We start from the raw sequence: 27,588 nt of genomic DNA, 5'->3' as shown, positions 1-27,588 counted from the left end.
TTGGTAAAAGGACTAAGCTGTACTGGACATGAAGTCAAGAAGACTGTAGTTGATTACATGCTCATGTATCTGCATATGCCAGCCGCTATTTGAGGAGATCCTAACCAGAAGTTAGGAGAAGTTGCCGAGGAGCATTAGCCTGTGCATCTCTAGCATTTAGTGATTGGGCACAGGGTAGAGTGATCAGCCACCATCTACAGTGACAGATCATTGCTATCAACTATTTTCATGACATGCAGAGACCTTCACATTCCATTTTGTGATTCAGTTTGTTGCAGACACCAATTTGGCCATTCAAAAATGTTAATATGACCTTTCTTTCTATTTTGTCTGTAACTTCCCTCAACCTCTCCCTCACTTTCAAGCTGATGGTGTCTCCAACAAATAGACTGGACACAAAGTAACCATATTATGTTTCTTGCAATTTAAGCCTTTGGCATTTGAGCCTCTCAAAATAGGCAGTCTCACAATTATCCATAAAACATACAGCAGTTCCAATTGATACCATTCCGACTTTTACACAACAACTAGATACACCATCTGTAAAATACAGAGACTGGATGATTTTTTTGGTTAGTGTCCACAATCTCCCCATATTGCACGAGTTGTAGTGCTTTTCTTGTCGTGTAGAACACGTCTCATGTTTTTCTCTTCATCCCAGACTTCGAATTAGGAATTTAATCAATTGAGAATATTTATTGGCATGTAACCTTTCATTACCTCTCTCCAAAGTAGGAAGATATTTTCAATTGATTTAGGATAGAAGACTTCTTGGGAGAAATTAACAAAAGAGGTATTCTAGTATTCACAATGACACTACAAGAAGCATAGAAAAGAAACACTCAGCATCAGAGAGCTTGCAAGCAACTCGACGTCTCTATCCAATAGGAAAGTGGAAGAGTAGTCAACATACTACAGTGATTTGAAGTTATTTGCCTTTGTTAAAGTTTCAATTATAGGGAACAAGGCATTCACCTCTGCAAGCATTTGTCTCCATTTGATGCACCCTTCCAATAGAAATTATTCTTATGTGGAGATCGTTGTCAAGTCAGCATGGTATATGGGTCACAGCAAGAAGACGGGAAGTACCTAAAACTATTGAATGAATTCATGCAAGCAATAAAATGTGGACTTGGGAGTATCTGAGAGATCTCTAGATGTAGCATACATAAATCCTAGAAAACCTATAGCTAACAATACCATTGCTCCCACACCAGAGCGTCATGTAGATCGCAAGTCTCTGGTCCGTGCCAATTAGTTAAGTCTACATGAGATGTGCTCTGATATGAGGGTTCAAACTCATACATCCCAGAAGGTATTCTTTCAGATGGTAGTAATGATCAGTTTAGTGGGGGCATACGAGATTCTAGGCCCTCCGTGCATAGAAACGAAGAGGAATTCTAGCTTGTTGAGTTTGGGGCAATCTAGTAGTGTTTTTTAGGTCACTTGGCTTAGTTTCAGTTTGTAAGAAGCCTAAACGTTCCACCAGTTTGAAACGTCTGGAACACCATGCGGGAATGGTCATCTTCTTCGAACATTTCAATGGGCAGTTTTTGGCCCTTTTTTGGAAGCCTCTCCTTCCCCCATATAAGGCGCTTGGTAACCTCTAGATTATGACCATTATTTAAACTTTGAAGGCTTAAAAGTTGAAGATGAAGCTCAAGTGGCAATTCCCCTCTGCTCACCTTCCCTCTTAACTCTCTTGCTCCAGAATCTAATTTCCATCTATCAAGGCTCAAGCCACTCCCTCCCTCTTCTATCAAAAAGAAACAAATAACATCTCCTACATCTTGAGGGCACACTCTTCAAGTTAAAGCATACAAAATTTCTATGACATCAAAGAAAATAATCCAAAATATGACTATATACATCCAACTAAAAAAACGACCAATTCTTGTTTTCGTCCTCCTAGATTCCCTAGCATGTACAATCTGATCAATACAAGAGGCGGGAATTCCTCATATTGTGACATAAATACACTTTATGGAATATCATCTCTATCAAGATTATCTATGGGGGTACAACAAGCAGGGGGGATGTCATCAGACCTTGTAGGAGACAGAGGAGGTACTGCTGCTGAAGAAAGGGGGCCATGTGAAGAAGGTACAAGCAAGGGGGATGCCATCGGACCCAGAGGAGATAGAGGAGGTACTGCTGCTGAAGAAATGGTGTCAGATCCATTCTACACACATGACATGACAAAATCCATACTCACGCATAAACCAGCCTAGAGAGCGGACATCAGACTCACCTCCCAACCATAGAGCCAATAGGGGCTCCCCTCAAGCCCTGGAGCTTGCAGCCATTGGGCTAGCCTCTACCACAAGGTCTAGTGTCCCATACCACCAATCCCACACCAAACGGTTGGACTTCTTCAACACCCTAACCATAGGGCCATGTTCACACTTGGTCGGACAAAGCTCATGCACGCATCTTGATGTCTAGGGACGTAACACTTCCCCCCTTAGTTTTAGTTGTTGTCCTCGGTAATATTCTCGGTTATGAAACCGGGGAAACAACTTCCCAATGATTCTACCGATTTCCAAGTAGCACTCGACTTAGGTCAATGCTTCCACTCGATCAAATACGTGGGACAGAATGTCAATGAGACTTTTTGACCCTTAGGTCAAGAACCAATTCGTGTTCGAGTGGAATATAACGAGAGGTATTTCCAAACCTCCAAAGGGACTACCTATTCATCTTGTCCCAACCGTTCCTTCAAGCAACCAACGTGGAACACGAGATGGACACTAAGGTGGAAGGATAGATCCAATTTGTAGGAGACATCACTAATCTTCTTGATAATTTGGAATGGCCCACAATATCACGAAGGTACGGATTGTTTCAAAATCCTTTGGTACCTTTAGGTACACCCACATTGAAGGGGATCAGGTAGCACCACAGACGGAGAGTGAGAGAGAGAGAAGGAGACACACACATGATGTGGGTGGGGAGACTGTGAAGTGGCAGCTCCCTCTATACAGTATACTCACTATAAGTATAGGGTAACAGTGGGCGGGCGCCCATGACGTGGACGACCGGTCAAGGCACATAGGCCTTAACCCCAACAACCTCCCACTTAAAGGCCAATGTGCCTTTAAGCAAGATCTACTAGTGTACAACTAATAGAAGGTGAGATATTCTCTCAACCTATGCCCACTGACTCTCGATGAGCTAGTGCATCCGGCTCTACTGATAGACAAACATCCCGCTGCGGAAGCCACACAGAGCTAGCTCCAAGCTCTACAAAGAGTCTACAAGAGCTCATGCACTCTTGCAAGTATCGGTCCAATACCTGCAAACCTCCCCTATGCTCTATGCCGAGATCAGTCAGCGAACAACTAATCAACCCTGCTGCAAATTCTCCCACTGCAGCTACTATGTCGGGCCTCGAGATCAGCATCTCGTACATGGGGACACCGAACGTTGATGCAACCCTGGCAACCTTTGCCACCTCCAACTCAGAACTCAACTCATGGCAATCCTGTCCCCGATCATAGAGACCATGGCACTCTGACTCCGAGCTTTGGAGTGACTCCTCGTGCCCACCACATATCACATGTGTACCAAGAGTATCCATCTGTCCTTAATCTGCATCAAGCTCTGGCATAAGCATATCAAGAAATGACTCCACAATAGCCGACATCTCAGCATCCATGTGAGTCATCTCTGTCATCACCTCTGATGACTCATCCTGCTGTGACTCACTAGAGATGTCCCGCTCTACCTGTGCATCCGTGGACGCAACCTGCACAACAAGGTCACTGCTCTGCACTCCATGCAAAGCATTCTGCAACCCACAAGCAAAAGAGACTCGCCTGCTCTCTCGCTCTCTACCTGGCTGCATGATTGCAGAGACAACACCATCTCTCCCGTGATCCACATGCAATGGGTAACCTGTACCACTCCTGGCACCTCTCGCAATCACTAGCGAACCCAAATGCATCACAAAATCTCGCTCTCGAAGCGAAATCTGACATCCACAATCTCTAAGCTGACCAATCGAGATCAAACTCACTGTCAAATCTGGTACATAGCGCACATGTCGTAACAAGTAAGATGCACCACTCGGTAATGACAGTCTCACATCTCCTGCACCTGCTATCGCATGCACCGATCCATCGTTCAAACGTACACTGCCAAGCATCCCACTAGAATAGCTACAAAACCATTCACGATGCGGCGTGACATGAAATATAGCATCTGCGTCTAGCAACCACTGCGAAGGGAGTGCACTATCCACATGTATAGCATCTCGTGCATAGTTCGAGGTAAAAGTGACATCCCCGTCACTAGTATACTCCGACACTACATCTGCCTCAACTGTCAAAGCAACTGAGTCCATGGCATCACTACATACATCTCTGAGACTGCCATGTCTCCTACGATGTCGCATACGACGAAAACAGCGCCGTCTAACGTGTCCAGAATGACCACAATACCAACATGTCACCTGTCGGCGTGCTCGTGAATGTATATGTCTCACACGAGTCCGTGATGACTCAGATCTACCATACATATCATGTAATCTGCGCCAAAGTGCTCTCGAAGTAGTCTCATACATAACAAGAGCATATACAGATTCCGCAAGGTGCAAAGAGAGTGTAGATAGTGCCATCTCCTCTAGCTCCTCCACTGATCGTCAGACATGTTTGAAGGTCTACCTGCATCACCACTCAATGGTCGATGCAACCCTCGCTGTGTCAATGTATCAAGCATACACTCTCTCCATGCTGCAAAGTCTGACCCATCAAACATGCACATTTCGGAGAGATCATAATCTGAGCGATCATAATCTGAGCGATCACCTGTCTCTGCCATGAGCACAATGTAGTAAACTAGAAAGCAAAACCACCTCACCAGCAACACCTGGAAACTGTCTACAAATATGGCCAGAAACACAATGTAAAACCTGTGAGACTCACTCCAAAATAGAGCTCCCGCAATGTCAATACAAGCCTCGCCTGCTCTAGTATCACACTGCAATCTGTGAGCTAATCACCAAGCCCACACTATGCAGTATCGATGCATACACATGCACAAATCTCCCACCTGCAGAGAACACCGCACGCAAATGTTGAGTGCAACCCGCAATCTCTACCTAGATCGCATAAATGATACGCATAAAACTCCTGGGAAAATTTCGCCAGAGTTTCGACGCACAATGGCTATCAACACAAAATAACCATTGTCCTGCAAGCTCAATACAATGAGCAATCAATGCGCATCAAACTACACTCAACATACATGCATAAGTTCTGCAAAACTATGGCAAACAATGCTCGAGATCACAAGACTCTCCCACGCGAGAGCAAACCACTGCCTCAAGCAAAGAAAGATACACAACTCCTCACTCTTGCGAGAGTGGATACAAAAACACAAAACTGTGTCCAAACTGACAAAACCTGTCAAAGTGAGAGTAAACACTCGATCACAAACTATGGCGAGAATTTGGGAAAAATCGGACAGAATTTCCCCTGAAAACTGAGCAAAAAACTCAAGTACAATCTCTACCATAAACCATAACACTACTCAATGCCAATGAGTAGAAATGACAAAATGGCTCCACATTTTCACATACAATGGCAATCCGCACTCAACGTACATCAACGGAGTGACCGTGCATAAGCAAGCGCCAAAAGATTTGCAATCCGGAAACTTGATCAATGCAAAAACAATGCTCTCAAGAGAGCTCACCGGCACTTGAAAGTGCTCGCCAAAATGCATGTATAATGGGCATCAACCATGCGCCATAACCATATGCAAACCATCCGCAAAGACCATGAATCCAAGCACAAAATCACTGCCAAAGTATCCTGTGAAAACCAGTGAAAGAAGCTCCACCTGTGTGCTCCAAAAAACAGTCTCTCAAGAGACCACTTCGGTGGTGTGTTAACGCCTCCGTACTTCATTGCCCAAGTCTACCAAAAAACCCTCAAACCACAAGCTTAACACAAGCTACAATTGCATCTTCAGCTCAGAATTTATGCACTCAACTTCAAGCATCTACCGTGCTTCCAAAAGTGCATCAAACTCTCACACAATGCGACAACAGAAAATCTGGAATTTCTGTATACAGTCAGTCTGAGCTGAATATCAGCAAAACGGTGAGAAATTTGCAAAAAGTTTCTTCTGCAAAGTTGTAGACCACGTCGAAACGGATGGGCATGGCGGACAGAATTCTCAGATCTGCATTCTACAAGAAGAAAAACGAATCTAAAAACAGTGCTGTTGCGCACACAGTTTTAGGGCAACACCTTCACTTACACACAATCTTCCACACTCCTTTCTGAGCTTCCACAAGAGTATACATCACTCTCAACTGAGCTCACAAGCTCCCATTGCATTCTCAAAAAGCTTCCAAGCTTTCTTAATCTCTCTACCGTCAAGAGCGAGCGAGCTATCGCCTCAAAGCTCTCAAAGCCGTCGTGCTCTCCGCGGTCATCATAGCTCTGATACCAATTGAAGGGGATCGGGTAGCACCACAGACGGAGAGTGAGAGAGAGAGAAGGAGACACACACACGATGTGGGTGGGGAGACTGTGAAGTGGCAGCTCCCCCTATACAGTATACTCACAAGTACAGGGTAACAGTGGGCGGGCGCCCATGACCTGGGCGAGCGGTCAAGGCACATAGGCCTTAACCCCAACACACATTCCCTCTTGGAGATGGTGAGGTTGTTGATGTTGGTTAGCATAGAAGATCCCAAATTCATTGGTTATTTTTGGCAAACGGTCTTCCAAAAATTGGAGACTCGTTTGTGCATGTGAAGAAAGATAAAGACCGTCCAAGGTTTGGCTACCAATAAATCTAAACAGACGAAGTGTGTTGGGCTCTTACACCCTCTACAAATTCCCAACGAGAAATGGATTAGCATTTCTATGCACTTAGTTGTAGGGTTTTCCTGGACCATTCGTGGTCATGATGCTGTTTGGGTTTTTGTTCATTGACTCATGAAAATGGCGAGTTTCATTTCTACTCGCACCACTATAAAGAGCCATGAGTTAGCTCAACTCTTTGTGGATTGCTTATATAAGCTTTATGATTTGCCCTTTGAGAGAGAGATAGAAGTTAGTCGAGATTTCAGTAAACGAAAGAATATTCACCTATGAGATTCTAATAAGGGCATCTATCACGAGTGGAACCATTGACCACTATATTTTTTGGTTTCTTTCCCTTTGATTTTTATTTTATTTTTGAGACCCTCTTGTTAAAATCACAAATGCTCGGACATTGCGTGGCCAGTGTGAAACGGCCGTTCGCCGAGAGTTTCACCCGCAGGAGTCACGGCCAAGCAGCCACGAGATGGTTGGGCCGATCGGCACTGGAATCCGAGTAGTAAAGAAGTGATTAGGCTTAGTTAAAGTCATTTAGGCCCCTCGGCAGGACTTTATAAGTTGGTGGGTACTAGGAATTAAACCAAAAGGAGCAAATTGGACACATGGTAGTAGGAGACAAACCTGCAGGTCAAAACTCACTCCATAAGGTCTCATCCAAGAGGGGACGCCCAATTTGAGATTGCGGGTTGAATTTTCACTTATTGCTCCACAGTGTGTGTGTGTAAGTAAAAGTCTCCACTGACAAAATCCCAACTAAACAGTGACTTTCCACGCACTCTACAGCACTTTACAAAACCTAGCGAGAAATTACGGCACGCTCCACAGTGTGTGTGTGTGTGTGTGTGTAAGTAAAAGTCTCCACTGACAAAATCCCAACTAAACAGTGACTTTCCACGCACTCTACAGCACTTTACAAAACCTAGCGAGAAATTACGGCACGCTTAAGTCTCTGTTTTTGGCCTCCAATTTGCACCAAAACACCTGCTCGGTGATTTTCTAGCTTCCCCGAAGCTCCTGGACCTATAGGCATCAAAATTGGCCAAAACCCCAGACCTACAAAAAAAATTACAGCAAGCTGTAATTCTTTGTTTTGCGCTCCAATTCACGTGCCGATCACTCTTGTGGATAGTCCTCGAGCTCCTGCACCTGTAGGGTCACTTGCCTTTTGAATTAGACAAGAATTCTCGCGGGAAATCTCTCTAGATTGTCATGTACAAGCACCCACAACTTTCCCGAGGCTCCCCTGGCGATAACTTGCAGTTTAGGTGCAAAACTCTAAACCTACAGAAAACACAGTAGGCTGCTCTATGTACCTGAAGGAAATTAGCAATTAAATGATCCCGTTCTTGTATAGAAGGGTCTTGCCTTGGCACACATCCATAAAACCCCCAGAATTGTACATGGTCATCTGAGAAGCCCAACTAGAAAGGCATTACCATATGTGCAAAGGGGAGAGAGAGATGCACGAGAGCAAATCATCGCGTTGCATGAGACAAGGGAGAAGGCAAGCTTTCCATTAAAGCTGTGATCACATGCACTCATGCATAGTCTTCAAATTTGGCCATGTACTGATTGCTTCAACCTTGGCAAGATCCATTCGGACACCATCCTTTCACTATGTGGCCAAGAAAATGTATCTCTTCCAAGAAGAATTCCCATTTCTTAGGACTAACAAGTATCTTGTGACTGCGTAGCTCTTCGAACACAATAGTCAAGTGACGCCTATGCTCCTCTTCATTCTTTGAATTGACTATCATGTCATCAAAGAATGTGTCGACAAACTTTTGACGTGGACAGAAGATTCGATCCATCATTCTATTGAATGTAGCAGGAGCATTTGTAAGACCGAACGGCATCACTAAGAACTCATACAGACCAAATGTCATTCTAAACGTAGTCTTGCACACATTCTCTGGCCTGATACGAATCTGCTGGCACCCACTCTCAAGGTCTATGCTGCTGAAAATTGCAGTCGGTCAAGAATACCATGAATCCTTGGAATAGAAAACCTGTTGTTGATGGTATTCTTATTCAACGCATGGTAATCAATACACATACTCCAAGAGCTATCCTTCTTCTACACTAGAAGCACTGGGGAGCAAAAGGGTGAAGTAGGTTGAACCAGCCCTTTCTCTAGAAACTCCTCTACTTGGCCCATAATATATTTCTGATGAGCCGCATTAACCCGGTAGAGAGGCCTATTTGGTGGGCTACAACCTAGCACCAAATCTATTGCATGATCGTGAGGCCTGTCCAGCGACAATCGAGACTGTAATGAATCAAGAAAACAATCACTAAACTCTCGCAAAAATGCTGACCTTTCTTTATCTAACATAGATAAATTTGACTGACAATTATCTGAAACAACAGATGCAAAAATCAAGTACGCAGAAAGATGATTCTTAATTACAAAAGTGATAACCAAAGCAAATACAATAGGGACAGACTCCTCTCTAATCTTTACATCACGGATGTGAATTTTCCTCCTATGTTGAAGGGTGATCGTTCTGTTGAAGACATCCAGCACTCCATGTATACGGATTATCCACGGGATTCCCAACAACGCATTGCACCCTTCCAATGGCATGATATAGAATTCCTCTGTGAAAAAATATGATTGAATGTGCAGACCCAGCTTTACAATGATAGGCGTAACACGCTTTGAGTGGCCAGGACATGCCAACCTTGCCTCTGTTGTGTACCCCATCTCTCTAGCTTTGATGCCCAACTTGATGGACAATTCTGGTTTACTTTAGCACCTAGATTAAAGAAGATAAGTGTTGTCTGGTCTCTGACTTTACCCCACGCTCTGCATAGCTCACTGACATCTGAGTCTCGTGTCAAGAGGTTGTGGCAACCATTAACCTTAGTTGTCGGTTTCTTTCCCTTGATTTTTATTTAATTTTTTGGACCCTCTTTTTGAAGTTACAAATGGCCGAACATTGAGTGTCCAGTGTGAAACAGCCAATGGTTGAGAGTTTCACCCGCAGTCGTGAAGGGCAGGTCGCCACGAGATGGTCGAGCCAATCGGCATTGGAAGCCGAGCAGTAAAAGGGTGTCTAGGCTCAGTTCAAAGTCGTTTAGGCCCCTCGCAACACTTATAAGTTGGTGGGTACTAGGAAATTAACTCAAAAGAAGCATAAGGGACACTTGGCGGCTCTAGATGATCTTGCCAGATCTGCATGAACGGGCTGATTTGCTGCATGTGGAGACTACAGTGTGTGTGTGTGTGAGCAGTGGGTACAGGTGATCATAGCTTTAATGGAAAGCTTGCCTTCTCCCTTGCTCTATGTAGCACGATGATTTGCTCTCGTGCATCTCTCTCCCCCCTTTGCACGTATGGTAATGCCCCAAGATGACCATGTACAGTTCTTGGGGTTTTATGTGCATTTGCCAAGGCAAGAGCCTTCTGTACAAGAACCGGATTAGCTAATTGCTAATCCCCACAGGTACGCACAGTTCCATCGCAAAGGATTGCAAAAATGGAGATTTTTCTCGCGTGAAAACTCATCCCTTTCAAAGGAGAACTGTCCCATTACATGCGGGAGCACCTAAGACACGCATAGACGTGTTCGCTCCGCACAGAACAATCCAAAACAAAAAATTAGAGCTTGCTGTGTTTTTCTGTAGGTTTAGGGTTTCGCACCTAAACTGAAGGACATCGCTAGGGAAAAGCCTCGGGATGCTTAAGCAGGGCTTTGGACACCTGATAGTGTCAAAACAGGGAATTACAACATGCTGAAATTGACCTACGGCTCACTGGAAAGCTTCCAAACCCCAAGGAAAAGTGTCCTTGACGTGCACTTTTGACCTAGAGAGGTTTTGGCGCTATTATGCCGGTGAAATTGGGTCAAAAGCCTGAAATTACAACCATGGACAGGATTGGACAGCTTGGTGATAGTTAGGTAAAGTGTTCGGATCGTCTATTCACAATAAGAATAAAGAAATATCGAAAGGGGCGTCAGTTTTTGGGGCCTACAGGGTGTCGTTGTCTGCTTGGGAGCCCTCTAGCTACCAAGCCGTGGTTTGTGTGAAGTGTTAATTCTAGTCACAGGTTTATTCGTGAAGTTTTTCTCTGTGTTGTAAAGTCAAGTAAAGTTATCAAGTAAAGATTCGGGCGAAAGCTAAAGTCTACCGCCCTACGGGCCGGTTTCATGGTTCCATTGTCGAGACAGAATCACTTTTTCCTTAAAGAGTTAGCCTTGATTGGTTTGCGGCAAAGACAGAGCACAGGAACTTGGAATTACACTATGGCTAACTGGACAAACGACACCAGGGAAGAGGGTTCCTCTTCACAGGAGAGACAGGCTATTCCTCGAATGTTCGAGGTTGGCGAGAGTTTACGGCCACCCATGTCTGTACCTTTTGTTGATTTGAATGCTCCACAAGGTCAAGGGTATGTGATTGGGCAACTAGACGAGGCTACGCTCAGGACAAAGTTGGTTGCTGCTGTGAATGTGTTCTCTCGGTTGGTGCAAAATTTTAGGTTTATGGAATATCTGCAAGCGCCGCCAGTGCCACAGAAGACAAGCCCATCGTCTCATGCAATAGAGCGTGTTGAGGCTCAAGCCCAAGTCCCTTGTGCATCCCAACAGCGCGGGGTACACTCACATGTTGCGAAGTCAGTTGGGGCTCCAAGACAAGTTCCTTATGTCCATGAAAAGGTGGTTAGGACGCCTATTCCATAGGCTTTACCAGTTCAGCCAGCCACCCTGCATGTTGCATTAAATGGACAAGGAACCGGTTTCCAGGCTATGCAACAGGGTTTTTCACCACCCACGGTACATCCTGGGTAAATCAGGGGTGGATCAGTGTTTCAAAGCATGGCTAGTTATGCGCCCGGAAACCAGCAATATATGCCAAGAACAGTGTTTGGGGGTATGCAAGGCATGATGCCAAACCCCCATGTATGCAAATATTGGCATGCAGCAAGGGTTTCAGTGCAATCCGGGCTAGTTTGGGGTGCCATAGGGCAATTTTGGCATAGCTGGTTTCTCCGACCAGCAGGCACATATGGCACCTGTGATGTAAAATGTCAATGGCCAAGGGGTACCGATGATCCCTATTACAGTGTCCATGTTGCAGGCAATTCCCTATGACAATTTGGAAGCATTGGAAAAGCCAAAAGCCTACAAAGGTGGTGCAGTTGTACAGTTTGATACTTTTAACGGCTTGGAGGATTAGGCAAAGGCTCTTACTTTCCTCCAGCAACTAATATAGCTTATGCAGGGGGGAATTTTACAGAGGCTTCCAAGGTTGGGAAAGCTGCCACTTTCTTGAAAGACAATGCGCTTACATGGTGGAGGACACTATTGATGCAAAAACAGGCACCCACCACATGGGTATACTTCAAGCAAATGTTTGCATCTGCGTGGCTATGAAATGAATTTGAAGCCTATGTCATGACGGATTGGCACCAACTCACTGCGGCTATTTGCAAGAGCCTACAAGAGTATAACCAGAGATTTGGTAAATGGTCTCTCTCAGTAACCTCATACAGGTTTGTGCCACTGACAGAGGAGATTGAGAAGTATTGTTGTGAGCTGCCTAAAGGGCTTTGAGATTACTATACAAATCGGCTACCCTCACTCAGCTTATGGAAGTTGCCAATGCTGGTCTTGCCTTGTTGAAGGGAGAAGGCAGTGGGTTTCAGGGCAACGTGAAAGGGGGTCAGCAAAAGAAGAATTCAGCAAAGAAGCCCGTCGTGAAAGTGACTCCTGAAGCGTCTGAGGGGTCTAGAAAGACAAAGAAAGACAAGAACTTAGCCGAAACGTCTAGAGCGCAGGCTAAGAAACAAAAAAGGAAGCCTTTTGTGTGCAAGTCGTTCAAGGAAAAGAAAGTTCTATTGGCTGAGAACAAATATTTCATATGCGAGCAGCCTGTTCACAAAGAAGAAGACCAGCTAATTCGGATGACGAAGAGGACTGGAAAGGCAAGAAGCCTAAACCCACGGCAGGTCTAGTGCCAAATATGGTGGGTAATAGGCCAAGTTCAGATGCCAATGCGCTATGGACAGCGTGGGGTAAAGTCAGAGACCAGACAGTACTTATCTTCTTTGATCGAGGTGCTAAATCAAACTTTAACTCACCAGAATTTGGCCACCAAGCTGGGCATCAAAGCTGAAGAGATGGGGTACACAGCAGAGGCAGGTTTGGCATGTCCTGGCCACTCAAAGTGTATTACGCCTATCATTGGAAAGCTGCGTTTGTATATCCAGTCATGTGGACACAGAGAAATTTTACATCATGCCACTAGAAGCAGAGGCCGGGTTGGCATGTCCTGGCCACTCAAAGTGTATTACGCCTATCATTGGAAAGCTGCGTCTGTATATCCAGTCATGTGGACACAGAGAAATTTTACATCATGCGTTGTTGGGAATCCCGTGGATGTTCCATATACATGGAGTGCTGGATGTCTTCAACAAAAAGATCACCCTTCAGCATAGGGGCAAAACTCACATCCTTGATGTAAAGCTTAAAGGTAAATCTGTCCCTATTATATCTGCTTCGGCTATCACTTCTGTACTTAAGAATCATCTTTTTGCGTACTTGGTTTTTGCACGTATTGTTTCAAATAATTGTCAGTCAAATTTATCTGTGTTAGATAAAGAAAGGTTATCATTTTTGCAAGAGTTTAGTGACTGTTTTTTTGATTCATTACCGTCTCAGTTGCTGCCAAAGAGGCCTGAGGATCATGCGATAGATTTGGTGCCAGGTTGTAACCCACCAAATAGGCTTCCATACGGGGTTAGTGCGGCTCAGCAGAACGATATTGTGGGCCAAGTAGAGAAGCTGCTAGAGAAAGGACTGATTCAACCTAGTTCTTCACTCTTTTGCTCCCCAATGCTTCTAGTGCAGAAGAAGGATGGCTCTTGGTATATGTGTATTGATTACCGTGCATTGAATAAGAATACCATCAAGAATAGGTTTCCTATTCCAAGGATTCATGGTATTCTTGATTGACTAGAGGGTGCTGCAATTTCAGTAGGATAGACCTTAAGAGTGGGTGCCAGCAAATTTGTATCAGGCCAGAGGATGTGTACAAGAGACATTTGGTCTGTATGAGTTCTTAGTGATGTTGTTCGGTCTTATAAATGCTCCTGCTACGTTCAATAGGATGATGGATCAGATTTTCCGCCCACATCAAAAGTTTGTTGGCACATTCTTTGACGACATGATAGTCTACTCAAAGAATGAAGAGGAGCATAGGCATCACTTGACCATGTGTTCAAAGAGCTACGCACTCACAGGTTTCTTGTTAATCCTAAGAAAAGTGAGTTCTTCTTGGAAGAGATTCACTTTCTTGTCCACATAGTGTCAAAGGATGGTGTCGGAATGGATCTTGCCAAGGTTGAAGCAATCAAGACATGGCCAGATTTGAAGACTGTGCATGATGTCCGTAGCTTCTTGGGCTATGCTCTTACTATAGAAGGTTTATCAGGAACTTTGTTGAGATTACTTCACCCCTACATGCTTTGCAAAAGAAAGAGGTCACTTTCAAGTGGACACAAAAAGAAATTTCATCTTTTAATCTCTTAAGGAAAAGATGACTTCGGATCTAGTAATTGTGTTATCAGATCTCAGGAAGCCGTTTGTGGTCCAGTGTGATACGTGTGGCAATAGTATTGGAGCAGTGTTAATGCAAGATGGTCGGGTTAGTAGCTTACGAGAGCAGAATCTTGCAAGGCCAGAAAAGACGATGTAAATCTATGAGAAAGAGATACTGGCCATGATTCAGGCACTTTCTAGTTGGAAGCACTGCTTGTTAGGTGCTGATTTTGTTGTCCTGACAGATCATCAAACCTTGTGATACTTCCTGACACAGTCAAAGTTATATGAAAAGCATATGCGATGGGCAAGTATTCTCTCTATGTTCCACTTTCAAATTTTGCATATGAAAGGCAAGAAGAATGTTGTGACTGATGCATTATCAAGAAAGCCACAAATTTTAGTGTCAATTCCTTATCATCATGAGCTTGATGACATGAAAGAACAGTATACTACTGATGAAGATTTTGCAAGGATCTTTGAATAGTTTCAAGATGGGCAACTCCATGAGCACTACCTCCTCAAGGATGGTTTTATGATGATGCATGGCAGACTATGTGGCACTAGGCCATTGCGACATATGGTTATCATAGAAAGCCATGTCCCACCGTATGCAGGGCATTGTGGTATAGATGCGACAATAAAAGCGGTCGAGACATTCTTTTATTGGCCTACTTTGAGGAGAGATGTGGATGTCTTTGTGCGAGCTTGCGTGATTTGCCAAAAGGTCAAGTTTGACAAGCAAAAGGCACCAAGGTTATTACAACCACTGCCTATTCCAGATAAGCCATGGGAAAGCATTGCTATAGATTTTATCTTTGATCTTCCAAGAATGCCGACAGGGAATGATGGTATATGGACCATTATTTGCAGGTTTAGCAAGCAGACCCATTTTATTCCTGTCAGGGAGAAGATAAAATCTGACCAGATGGCACGGTTCTTTTTATACAATGTGTTCACGTACCATGGTATGTCACAATCTTTTATTAATGATCGTGACCCTCGTATGACCATCTGTTGGAGAGGCTTGTTTGAAAACATGGGCACCACGCTCAAGTTTTCATCCTCATCTCATCCACAAACTGATGGGCAATTAGAAGAGGCTATTTTCACTGTCTTAGACTAATTCTATTGTCTTAGATCTATTGAAATATTATGTGTCAGATAATAAGGGCAAGTGGGAGCAGTATCTACCCATGCTTGAGTATGTGTACAACAATACGGTGCATTCGTCAACAGGCAAGGCACCTTTTGAGATTGTTGAGGGTGGCGAAAAGGTTCCTCCCATTTTTCACACAAAGGATAAACTTTTTGAAGTAGATTGTTATGTTGAGAATTTGGATGAAATGTATAAGAAGATCAAGCTTGCCTTGGAGAAGACTCATGCAAAGCAGAAAAGGGCTGTTAATCATCTCCGTTGTGAATTGTTGTTTTTACCTGGTGATTGGGTACTTTTACGGTTTGAAGACTAGGTTAAAGAAGATGAAGGGCAAGGGAAGGTTGTTTCCGAAGCTCGGCATGCGTTACTATGGGCCTTTTCAAGTACTTGAGAAGTTCAAGGATGTTGCATATAGACTGAAATTGTCTGACACTTGGAAGATTCATAATGTGTTTCAGTAGGTCTTCTAAGACCCTTTGTGGCTGATGTGCCAAAAGATATGCCGGATGAAGATCAGCCAGAAGTTGAGGAACTTGATGAGATCTTGGTACCTGATCAGATTTTGGCACATAAGGAAAGAAAAGTCAAGGGGATAGTTGCATGACTCTATTTGGTGAAGTTCAAGAACTATCCACCTATGGATGCAAAGTGGATGGAAGAGTGTGAACTTTTGGAGTCACCAAATGTATTGCAGCTTTACCTTGACGCCTTTGGGTTACAGTTTACATATGCCCCAACTCAACGTGCTCAAAGTAGGGGTCATGATGGAGCTAGTACATCAAATGTACATATACGGATTCAGTGCAATAGAAGTGGACACTGTTCTACGAATGCTAAAGGTATTATTCTCACTTCTATCGTAGATGAAATGACAAAAGTATGAAGGTCTCATTAAGTCATTTGTATCAATGTTTCATGACCTTTCCTGTGGATACATGTGATGATAAAAGGGTCCTAAACACACTAAATCATCAAGGCATGTATATAGGGCATGCAATCGAGGGCGTTTGCGATTTCAAGAGGGGGTATGTCATGAGGCTGTGGAAACCACTAATCTTAGTTGTTGGTTTCTTTCCCTTGATAGGAATTTTTGGGATCCTCTTTTTGAAGTCACAAACGGCCCGACATTGTGTGGCCAGTGTAAAACGGACGACGACCTAGAGTTTCAACCGCAGTCGGTTGTGGTTTGTGTGAAGTGCTAATTCGAGTCACAAGTTTATTCGTGAAGTTTTCCTCTGTGTCGTAAAGTCAAGTAAAGTTTATGATGTAAAGATTCGGGCGAAAGCTAAAGTCTACCGCCCTGTGGGCCAGTTTCATCTGGCCTATCACTCACCATATCTGGCACTAACCCGGCCGTGGGTTTCGTTTTCTTCCTTTCCTTTTCCTCTTTGTCCTTTGAGTCAGTTGGCCTCCTCCTCTGGCCACAATCTGCAGCAAAATAGTCAAGCTACTCGCATATAAACCATTTTCTCTCAGCTATTAAAACTTCTTTTTTGACCTCTAGGATGCTTCAGGAGTCACTTTTACAACGGGCTTCTTTGCTGAAATTTTCTTTTGCTGACCCCCTTTCACGTTGCCATGAAACCCACTCTCCTCTCATTTCAACAAGACATGACCAGTGTTGGCAACTTCCATAAGCTGAGTGAGGTTAGCCACTTTGTTCTTTGTACAATAGTCTCGAAGCCCTCTAGGCATCCCACAACAATACTTCTCAAATTGCTTTGTCAATGGCACAAACCTATAGGAGGTTACTGAGAGCAACACTTTATAGAACCTCTGATTGTACTCATGTAGGCTTTTGCAAGTAGCCGCAGTAAGTTGGTGCCAATCCGCCATGACATTGGTTTCAAATTCATGAAACAGCCATGCAGATGCAAACATTTTCTTGAAGTATACCCACATGGCGGGTGCTTGTCCTTGCATCAACAGTGTCGTCCACCATGTAAGCGCATTGGCTTTCAAGAAAGTGGCAGCTTTCTTGACCTTGGAAGCCTTTGTAAAATTCCTCCCTGCATAGGCTGTATCAAATTTTTGGAGGAAAGTAAGAGCCTTTGCCTTATGCTCAAAGCCTCTGAAAGTATCGAACTTCACAGCTTCACCACCTTCTTTGTATACTTTTGGCTTTTCCAGAGCTCTCAAATTGTCATAGGGAATTGTCTGCAACATGGGCACTGTGATAGGGATCATCAGCCCCCCTTGGCCATTGACATTGCGTCACTTGTGCCATATGTGATGCTGGTTGGAAAGACCAACCATGCCAAAATTGCTCAGTGGCACCCCAAATTGGCTTGATTGCACTGAAATCCTTATTGCATGCCAATGTTACCATACATGGGGTTTGGCATCATGCCTTGCATACCCCCAAAGACTGTTCCTGGCATATATTGCTGGTTTCCACATGTATAACCAGCCGTGCTCTGAAACACAAATCCACCCCCGAAATACCGAGGATGTGCTGTGGGTGGTGGAAAAACTTGTTGCATAGCCTGGAAACTGGTTCCCTGTCCATTTAATGAAACATGCGGACATTGAAAGGTGGTTGGCTGAACTGGTAAAGCCTATGGAATAGGCATCCCAACCACCTGTTCGTGGATAGAAGTAATTTGTCTTGTAGCCCCAACTGACTCTGCAACATGTGAGTGCTCCTTGCCCTGCTGGGACGCACAAAGGACCTGGACTTGGGCCTCAGCAGGCTCGATTGCATGAGACACTTACCTTGTCTGTTGTGACACTGGCGACGCTTGCATAAATTCCATAAACCTAGGGTTCTGCACCAATCGAGAAAACACATTCAAAGCAGCAACCAACTCTGTCCTGAATGCATCCTCGTCTAGTTGCCTAGTCATATATCCTTGACCTTGTGGAGCATTCAAATCAACAAAAGGTACAGACAGGGGTGGCCTAAACTTTCTCCACGCTCGAACACTGGAGGAGGAACAACCTATTTGTCCTGTGCAGAGGAACCCTCTTCCTTGGCGTCATTCGTCCTATCAGCCAAGGTGTACTTCCATGTTCTTGTACTCTGTGTCTTCACTGCAAACCAGCCAAGGCTTACTCTCTAAGGAAAAAGTGATTCTGTCCGGGCGACAGAACCATGAAATCGGCTCGTAGGGCGGTAGACTTTAGCTTTCACCCGAATCTTTACCTGATAAACTTTACGACACATAGAAACTTCACGAATAAACCTGTGACTGGAATTAACACCCAAACAAAAACACGGCTTGGGAGCTAAAGTGCTTCCAAGCAGACAACGACACCCTGTAGGCCCCAAAGACTGGTGCCCCTTTTGGTATTTCTTTATTCTTATTGCAAATAGACGATCCAAACGTTTTCACCTAGCTCTTACCAGGCTGTCCAAACCTGTCCATGGATATAATTGTAGGTTTTTGACCCGATTTTGCCAACATAATGGCGCAAAACCCCTTTAGGTCAAAAGTACACGTCAAGGACACTTTCCCTTGCAATTTGGAGGCTTTTCAATGAGCTGGAGGTCAATTTCAGCATGGCATAATTCCCTATTTTGTCACTGTCAGGTGCCGAAAGCCTTGTTTGAGCATCCCAAGGTATTCCCTAGGCTTCCCTAGCGATGTCTTGCAATTTAGGTGCTAACCCTACACCTGTAGAAAAACACAGCAGGCTATAATTTTCTGTTTTGGATCGTTTTGGGTAGAGCGAGCACGTCTACATGTGTCTCCGGTGCTTCCGCACGAATGGGATAGTTCCCCTTTGAATTGGACGAGTTTTCACACGAGAAAACTCTCCGATTTCGCAATCTTTTGCGATGGCACTGTGCATACTTGTGGGGGATTAGCAATTAGCTAATTTGGTCCCTGTACAGAAGGCTCTTGCCTTGGCAAACGTGCATAAAACCCCCAGAATTGTACATGGTCATTTGAGAAGCCCTACTCTAGGGCATTACCATGTGTGCAAAGGGGAGAGAGAGATGCGCGAGAGAAAATCGTCATGCTACGTGAGACAAGGGAGAAGGCAAGCTTTCCATTAAAGCTATGATCACCTGCACCCACTACTCACACACACACTGTAGTCACTCATGAACTCCAAAATTCAGCCCCACTCAAAAATGGGCACCCCCCTCATGGATGAGACTTCAAGCGAGTGTGTGTGTCTTGTAGGTTTCTCTCCTACTGCCATGTGTCCATTGACTTGGACTTTCTGGAGGGCACTCTACGCAGGATTGGATTTTCAGATGCTTGGATCAGAGGAGTGTCAGCCCAGATGTGCGCACAGTCAGGTGCTCGGCAGGGGGAAGAGGGCAACGCTTCATGCTCACGCATTTGGTTAGGCAGGGTTCCTTCTTGCCCCCTTCCTCTTTCTCTTCTATGCTGAGGCGATGAGCACATTTTTTACTTCACGGGAGATTTGTTTGCGTGGTTTAGAGCTCCCCAATAGGGGAGACGAGTTGCTTGACGTTGAGTTTGCTGACGACTCAAGCATGTACTTAGAGGGCTATAGGGCCGATTAGCACAGGTGTGAGCAGGCTCTTGAGGTGTTTTGTTGTACATCAAGAGCACTAATCAACTTGAGGGAGATTGTGGCTTTCTGGGTTGGCAGTGCTCCTACGCCTCACTGGTCGCCAGGAGAGGGCTTCAAGTGGATCCCCTCAGGGACTTCCGTGCGTTATCTTGACTGTCAGGCTGGCTTGGATTTGTCTCCAGAGCAACAGACTGCTCCTCTCCTCCTCTGCATTAGGAGGAAATTACTTCATTGGAGTTCGACACGGCTCTCGTTGGCTAGCAGAGTTGTAGTGGCCAACAGGTGCTTTTGGCTACTATGTGGTACACGACTTGCTGGATCTTTTCCATCTCCTCCATCAGCCAGTTGGAGAAGTTGATCGGGAATTTTTTGTGGTCGGGGCAAGACACCCAGTCAGCCCGGGCCAAAGTGTCCTGGCAGGTCATCACCTTACCATGTTCTCATGGAGAGTTTGGGATCATCGATCCAACACGGCAAAGCAGAGCCCTCCTTGGGAAGCTTGTGGTCAGAGGACTTCCTCCAGAGGAGGGCCCCTCGAAGGACCTAATTCTACATCGGATTCGTGCTCGAGTCCCTCCTACGGGCGGCCCTTGGAGCCCATCTATCAAGTGGATTTTTACGCAGATGCGCCGAGTTGGCCTAAGCAGGAGCTGGGAGGACCACTTTGCTGCGAGCCTGCTTCGGTCCTAAGAGCAGCTGCGGAGTGGTTTGGACCAGCACCAGCCCACTTGCATGCAGGAGCGCTTGAGGCAGCCTCTTGTTTGGAACCCCATGATTAGCACCCAAAGAGGCACCTTGGTTGGTAGCAACATAGTTACCCGGAACGCGGAACGCGGAACGGGAACGGCAACGGGATCCCCGCGGAACGGGGGAACGGCTAGGGGTCCGGAACGGGAGGTATAAAAAACACCCAAATAGTGCAATTTTTAGCTCCTTGTGTTTAAATACAAGGAGTATTAGAGTGCTTTGACTCTAATACTCACAAAAAACTCGTTTTGAAGACCATTCAATCTTGCTATGACTAGATGATGTGAGAGAGAGAGAGAGAGAGAGAGAGAGAGAGAGAGAGAGAGAGAGAGAGGGAGAGGGAGAGATTTGAGAGAGTGGGAGGGAGAGGAAGAGAGCTTGAAGGCTTGAAGCCTTGAGCCTTGAGAGAGTGAGTCTTGAGAGGGAGAGATCTTGAGAGTGAGAGGGAGAGCTTGAGCCTTGAGGATTAGCTTGTGAAGAGAAAGGGGAAGGGGGGTGCATTTTATGAGTCCTTGAGGCCTTGCACACTTTCAAAAGAAGCCCAAACATTTACTTCAATTTTTTCAATTTTTGCCAAATTTGTTTGTAGCCGTTGGCCGTTCCAGGGGCATTCCGGAACGGTCCGGAGGATTTTCGGAACGTTCCGGAACGGCCGTTCCGGTTTACATTGGCCACCCGGAATGTCAGACATTCCGGGACGTTCCGTAACGCCGGAACGGGGGCTAGGGGGCGTTCCCCGGTAACTATGGGTAGCAAGCCTCATGTTTCTTGGGGTCCCATGGCAGAGGGTCTAGCCCGCACTCTCGGCGATTGGCTACAATTTTCATGCCTTCTCGAGGAGATTCAGAGCATCTAGTTACAAGGCATGAGGGGGGTGCAAAGCATGTGTCAAGATATTACAGAGGCTATACTTGCTAAGTAGCATACCCCTCTTGAGGCAGTAGCTCCCAGATGGATGGGGGCCTTTACGCATCTAGAGGTCCTCATTGCAATTATAGGGTTTGCTCGGAGTCAATAACCCACATGTTTTTCGAGGTTCAAGGAGAGGGTCGTCTTCACAGAGTCTCAGTAGAGGCACCAGAGGTTGCACAGTGCTGTTTTCAGAGGACCCGAGTTGTGGGCATCTGTGGGAGGACTTGTGTCATAGATCCTGACCCAACAAATCTTGAGTCACGACACTAGCGACTTTGGGCTTGGAAGAGCCGCCCTTTGGTACGAGTGCAGCTAGACCCGGGACAGTGGTTCTAGCGGGATCCTTTCTCTTTCGCCGATCACCCAAGGACTGGCAGCACGGAGCGAGGCTCATTCAGCTGGCAAAAGGAGGTTCTCACAATCGAGTTCTTGTCAGGCTTTTAGGAGCAATTGTGGGACAGCATGCAGCCGAGGAGAGTTACCATGTTTTAGTGGCTAGTTGCGCATAGGGCCACAGCAATTGGGAGTTGGTTAGTACACAGTGGCTTCTCAACAGCATTTTCAACCTGTGGCCATCCCTTGAAGAGTCAGCGTCATTGTTTGTGAGACTGCCCCATGGCACATCAAGTTCAGCTTCTGGTTCTTCGCCTGATGCTAGCCCTTTTTACAACCCGACAGTACACTTCGGGTTCTGCAACTTGATCCACTCTCACGGGCCCAACGCTCCATTTTGAGTTGGCTTCTACCAGCAGGATGATAGTGATTCAGGGGGATCGACCTACACTTCAGCTTCCCATAGAGCTCATCCCTCAGGGGTGGTGCAGTGATAGAGAGTGGTGTTGGGAGGTTGTCTGCGGCCTGACACTCTGGCTCATTTGGCGGGTCCGCTGCTTTCGCATCTTCAAGGCTCGCCCTGTCCCACCAGCAAAGACTATTCGCGACATTTGGCTGGAGCTGATTCATACTTTTTTTGTAAATCTGCTTTGATTAATTTACAAGTGGGAAACCTCAAAGCGAGGAAAACCCACGAAAAGAAAGGGATACAAAACACGGAGCACTATGAGGCTCCGAAGGCTAGAAACAGTCAAAGTAAATCCTATAGGTATCAAGAGTGATGTCTCCAACGTCATGACAAAATGCAGCGCTTGACCAAGAGATAATTTGAAATAGGGAAAGGGGTCAACAAAAGTGCCCTGGAACATTAAGGAGTTCCTATGATGTCAGATGGCCCACATAGTCCAAAATCTGACCCAGGTGAAGAAGACTGCAAACTAAGATTGTGGTGACCGAAGCACCCCAAAAAGCGTCGTCTGTGAAAAGAGCCGAAAGGAAAACGCAGTCAAAGAGCAATCGACACTTGCCGAATGAAGGCTCTGGAGTGACGACAACACCACAGTAAGTGTGGCACAGTCTCCTGAGCTTCAAGGCATCTGGAGCAGCGGGAAGGTGCAATATGCCAAGCATGCAACACACTGCCAACAACAGGTAGAGCTCCCACCAAGCACCGCCACAAGAAAACACGTTCCTTCAAAGGTAGATGACTCTGCCAAATGCGAGACAATGTGTGTTTCCACCACAAGGATGACTCGGAAAGCGACCATAGCTCATTACACCAATGCACAATCCATACATCAGAGTGAAGGATGGCATAGACATTGGCAGCTGAGATGCAATCCAGTCCAGTATTAGCCAGATTCCAATCAGAGAAGCGAGAGTCCACATCCAGAGGAGGAATGGGTGAATGAGCAACAAGCATCCTTTGAATCTCCCGCCAGAGAGGAGAATAGTGAAGGCCCAACCAAAAGCGGGAGACGGCAGCAGCGAAAGAAAGAACATAACCCGAATCATCAACCACCTGATGCACCTGACAGATTCCTTTTTGGGAAAGAAAATATGCTTGGCGAGGAGACCGTTGAACCAAAGTCGAAGCGAAAACCCTGCTCCAATGCAGACTCTCCAAGCGAAGAGAGCTACCCCCAGAAGATTGTCGACCATCCCAAGCCAAATGCGAAGTGACAACCTTCCAATCAACAATTAGAGAAGAAGTAAATGGACATCCAGGAATGTGTCCTTCAAGCTTCCCAATAAGTCGGTTTCCAATGACCAAAAGAAGGGGTGACTGTGCACACACAAATGTGTTACCATGAAAGCCCCCGGTTGCTTTGCTGCTTCACCAAAACTGGCAACAACATAGCTTTTCGAGCCAGAAGATGACGTCTCAAGTCCAAAATATTCAACCCTCCTAGCCGCTTGAGAGAACACAGCTTGTCCATAGATAGAAGCTGAAGGCCCTTCTTGCTAGACGAGGTCCGCCAAAAATGCTCTAAAATATTGGACATGAGGGATTGCAAGCGTAATTGAGGCCAAGATAACAAAGGCAAGTAAAACTGCACATAAGCCACAAGGATGCATTGGAAAATCCTGAGATGCACATGAAGTGGCCATGTGGACAATTTCCAATAATTCAACTTGGAATGCAGACGTTGGATCACCCAATCCAGTTTCTGCATAGCCGATACATTCCAACCCAGTGGATAACCCAAATGGCGAACCACAACATGTGGAGGAACAATCTTCCCACACCACAATATCTTATGCCAGTCACGCTCTTTCAGAGGCAATAGCTTGGATTTGCAAAAGTTAACTTTGAGACCTACTGCCAATCCAAACAAGTGAAGAGTATGCATAATCTGCTGTACATCATCATAGCTATTACGAGGCATAAACAAAGAGTCATCCGCATAAGCTTGACCAACAAACTGTCGACCAGAAGGTAAAGTCAGGCCACATAGCCTACCAGTGGAGGTCAAGGAATCCAAATACATAAACAAGAGATGAGTAGCGATCGCATAAAGAAAAGCACTCAGAGGGCAACCCTGCCTTACCGACCGTCCCAAAGGCCAAGATTCTGTGAGAAAACCATCCAACAAGAATGCAGAAGTAATGTATGCATACAAGAAAAGCACGACACGGGATAGCCTAGGCCCAAAACCCAAACATCTCATGGTATCCGCAATGTAATCCCAAAGAACAGTATCAAATGCCTTTTTAATGTCGACCTGCATGATTAAAACATCCTGTCGAGTATATTTTACATATTCCATACCAATGATGACATTCGCGAGGTTATCAGTAATTTGACGTCGCGGAATGAAGCCATATTGAGATTGATGCAAGCCTTCATGCAGAAAGCACTTGAGTCGGTTAGTAAGCATTTTTGCCATTAACTTATATACCACAGGCATAAGCGTAATAGACCGCCAATGTGAGAATTCTTCACACAATGCATGCTTAGGTATCAGCTTGAGCAAACCTTCTTTCCAAGAGGAGGGCAGTTCCTATTTTTCCCAGGCTGTATTCATCATGAACAATAGAGACGGCTTCAAATACTCCAGGAAAGACATGAAAAATTCCACAGAGAGACCATCCCAACCAGGAGCTTTCCATCGACCCAAATCAAGCAAGCTAGCATACAATTCCAATCAGTGAAAACAGCTTCCAGGTCTTACGCCTGCCGCATCGAAAGAAAGGAAGTAACATACGATAGAAACATGTGACGTGCTTGGCGAGCTTCTCTCGTAAGAGAAGAAGGGGCCTCAAAAATCTTGCCATAATGAGAGTGTAGGGATAGTGCTAGCTCTCGGAAAGTGGAGGTCCACTCTTCTGACGGTAATTTAACTCTCCGTATAGCTTGAGACTGCCTTGAGTGATGCAAACACTGAAAGGATTGTTTAGAAGCACATCCTTTATCTGCAAAAGCCTGTTGACGAGCTTGAGTCTGCCATTTGGCCAATTTCCTCTCATCATTGTGCCTTAATATAGCGCGAGCAGAAAACAACTCAGTCATTTGAGCGTCAGTAAGAGAAGTATGATTAGCCAAGTGCATTAATCGGCTACAAGCATCCTTTGCCTGGTTTACCTGATCCCTTAATTGTGACAATTAATCCCTGCCATAATCTTGTATAACTGATTGAACACGCATAACAAAACGGAACCAGGCTATGTCCATGTCAACATACATCTGGGAGAGCAAAGGCGGGATGATATTCACAATCATAGTGCGAAAAGGCTCATGCTTGAGATAAGCATTATTGATATGCAAAAGTCTCTTCGGCGATCATTGACATCAAAAGAGCCAAAACGAAGTTTCAAGCATACGGGAAAATGATCCGAGAGACACATAGCATAATCAATCCTCATCTCGCATACAAACTCATCATACTACTCATCATACTGCTGCATGTGAAAAAGATACCAGCGATCCAGCCGAGCATGATACATAGATTGAGCATTGTGTTGAAAAGTGAATCCTGGATCAGTTGGATGCAAAAAGGGCCACAAATCAAGCCCATTACAAGTCGACATAAATTGGTCCCATGATTGTCGTTCCATATGAAGCATGTGAGAATGGCCAGTAGTATTATCCGCAAGGTTTGGTGCATTATTAAAATCTCCGCAGAGAAAGGCATTGGAACGCCAACAATAAGAATAGATAGCACTCCACAACCGTGCACTATCTACAGAAGCTGTGTATGCATATAATCCTCCAAATTCGAAAACTTCCCCATTAACAATACATTGGATGACCATCCATCTCCCAGCCGGGTCATTAAAAACCAAGGTCGGGAAGAGTTCATGTCAAACAAGCATAAGCACTCCAGAATGGCTAGCTGATCCTGCATAAGCTATCCAGTAGCCCGCAAAGTAAGAAGTCTGTCCTGCAAATTGATGTTGGTTATGCTCTTGAAGAACCACAATGTCTGCTTTACATGTATGTACATAGTGCCAGGTAAGCCGCCACTTGTCTTGATTACATAACCCACGCACATTATAGGAGATGCAATTCAAAGAACTATGCATTCTATATGGTATATACAGTGGACGAGGAAACAGGAAAAGAAAGGGGGGAGAAAACTCAAGTACCAGTGCCCATCGACACATCCTCCCCAGCTATAGGTGCCTGAGAAGGTGGGTCAAGACCTGGACCTGGATAATTGAAAGTAAATGCACCTTGTGATGAAGAAGCTTCTCCGGTAACAACTTCCTTGTAAGAGTGAACCACCTTGTCCCAGGCTTCAGCCAAAGAAGTGTTTTCATTACAAAGGAGTTTTTTCTGAGCAACATTCTTCAAAGAAGGCACATAATTATGAGAAGATGCCGGAACACGGGCTGTAGCAGCTTTGGCGGGTTTCTTGGGTACTAGCCAAGTTTGAGAGGTCGAAACATGTTCTTTTCCTTTGTCTTTAATATTTGGAGAAGCAGAAAGTGCAGACAATTGTAATTGTTTCCCCTTGCCTTTAAACGCCCCAGCTGTGGGGGAGGAGGGTGAAACTCCTTTAGTTTGAACCTCAGTAGAAGATTTCGGAGGCGAGCGAGATTGAGGAGAGGGACGGCTGAAGGAGGTGGTTGCAGATTTGGTTCTGGACATTCGGACTGCATATGACCAAATTTGCCACATCGGAAGCAAGAATTTGCAAACTTGCCCCATTTAAGCTTAAATGGGCGCTTTTCAACCACTGCATCTCCAGAATCGATCAAAATACCTGCTGGAGTGGGGATATCCGTGTCCCACAGAATACAAAAACGGTTTGTGTTTGTCCAGCTTAGGAGGGCAAATGACTTTTCCCAGTTGAGCAGCCAACAAAGGAAGAAAATGACGCCAAGTGCGAGGAAAGTCGACCACCTCAACCCAGACGGGACACTAGTGACGAATGAGACTTTGATAGTCCTTGGTAAGAGCGCCAGGGCAGCACATGAGTCATCTGCGTATTGAAGAAAAGAGGAGACATTTCCAGCAGAGCATCCCGAGCATCTATGTCAGCTAGCAAGACTTCGTAGAACCCTCGCGCACCAAAGTAAACCCCTCGGACTGCTTGCTGTTTGATTAGGA

At 45.3% G+C, this 27,588-nt stretch overlaps 1 protein-coding gene across 1 annotated transcript in view; it reads left to right on the top strand.

Moving 5' to 3' along the window:
• LOC147435252 (uncharacterized) overlaps positions 1-27,588 on the top strand; it is an 89,678-nt gene that overhangs the window by 29,256 nt on the left and 32,834 nt on the right. The gene's annotated exons all lie outside the window — the stretch shown is intronic.

The sequence above is a fragment of the Adiantum capillus-veneris genome, chromosome 18 (assembly GCF_014529385.1).
Source record: "Adiantum capillus-veneris isolate H3 chromosome 18, ASM1452938v2, whole genome shotgun sequence".
NCBI classification, from domain to species: domain Eukaryota; kingdom Viridiplantae; phylum Streptophyta; class Polypodiopsida; order Polypodiales; family Pteridaceae; genus Adiantum; species Adiantum capillus-veneris.
This window is presented reverse-complemented; position numbering and strand designations above follow the sequence as displayed.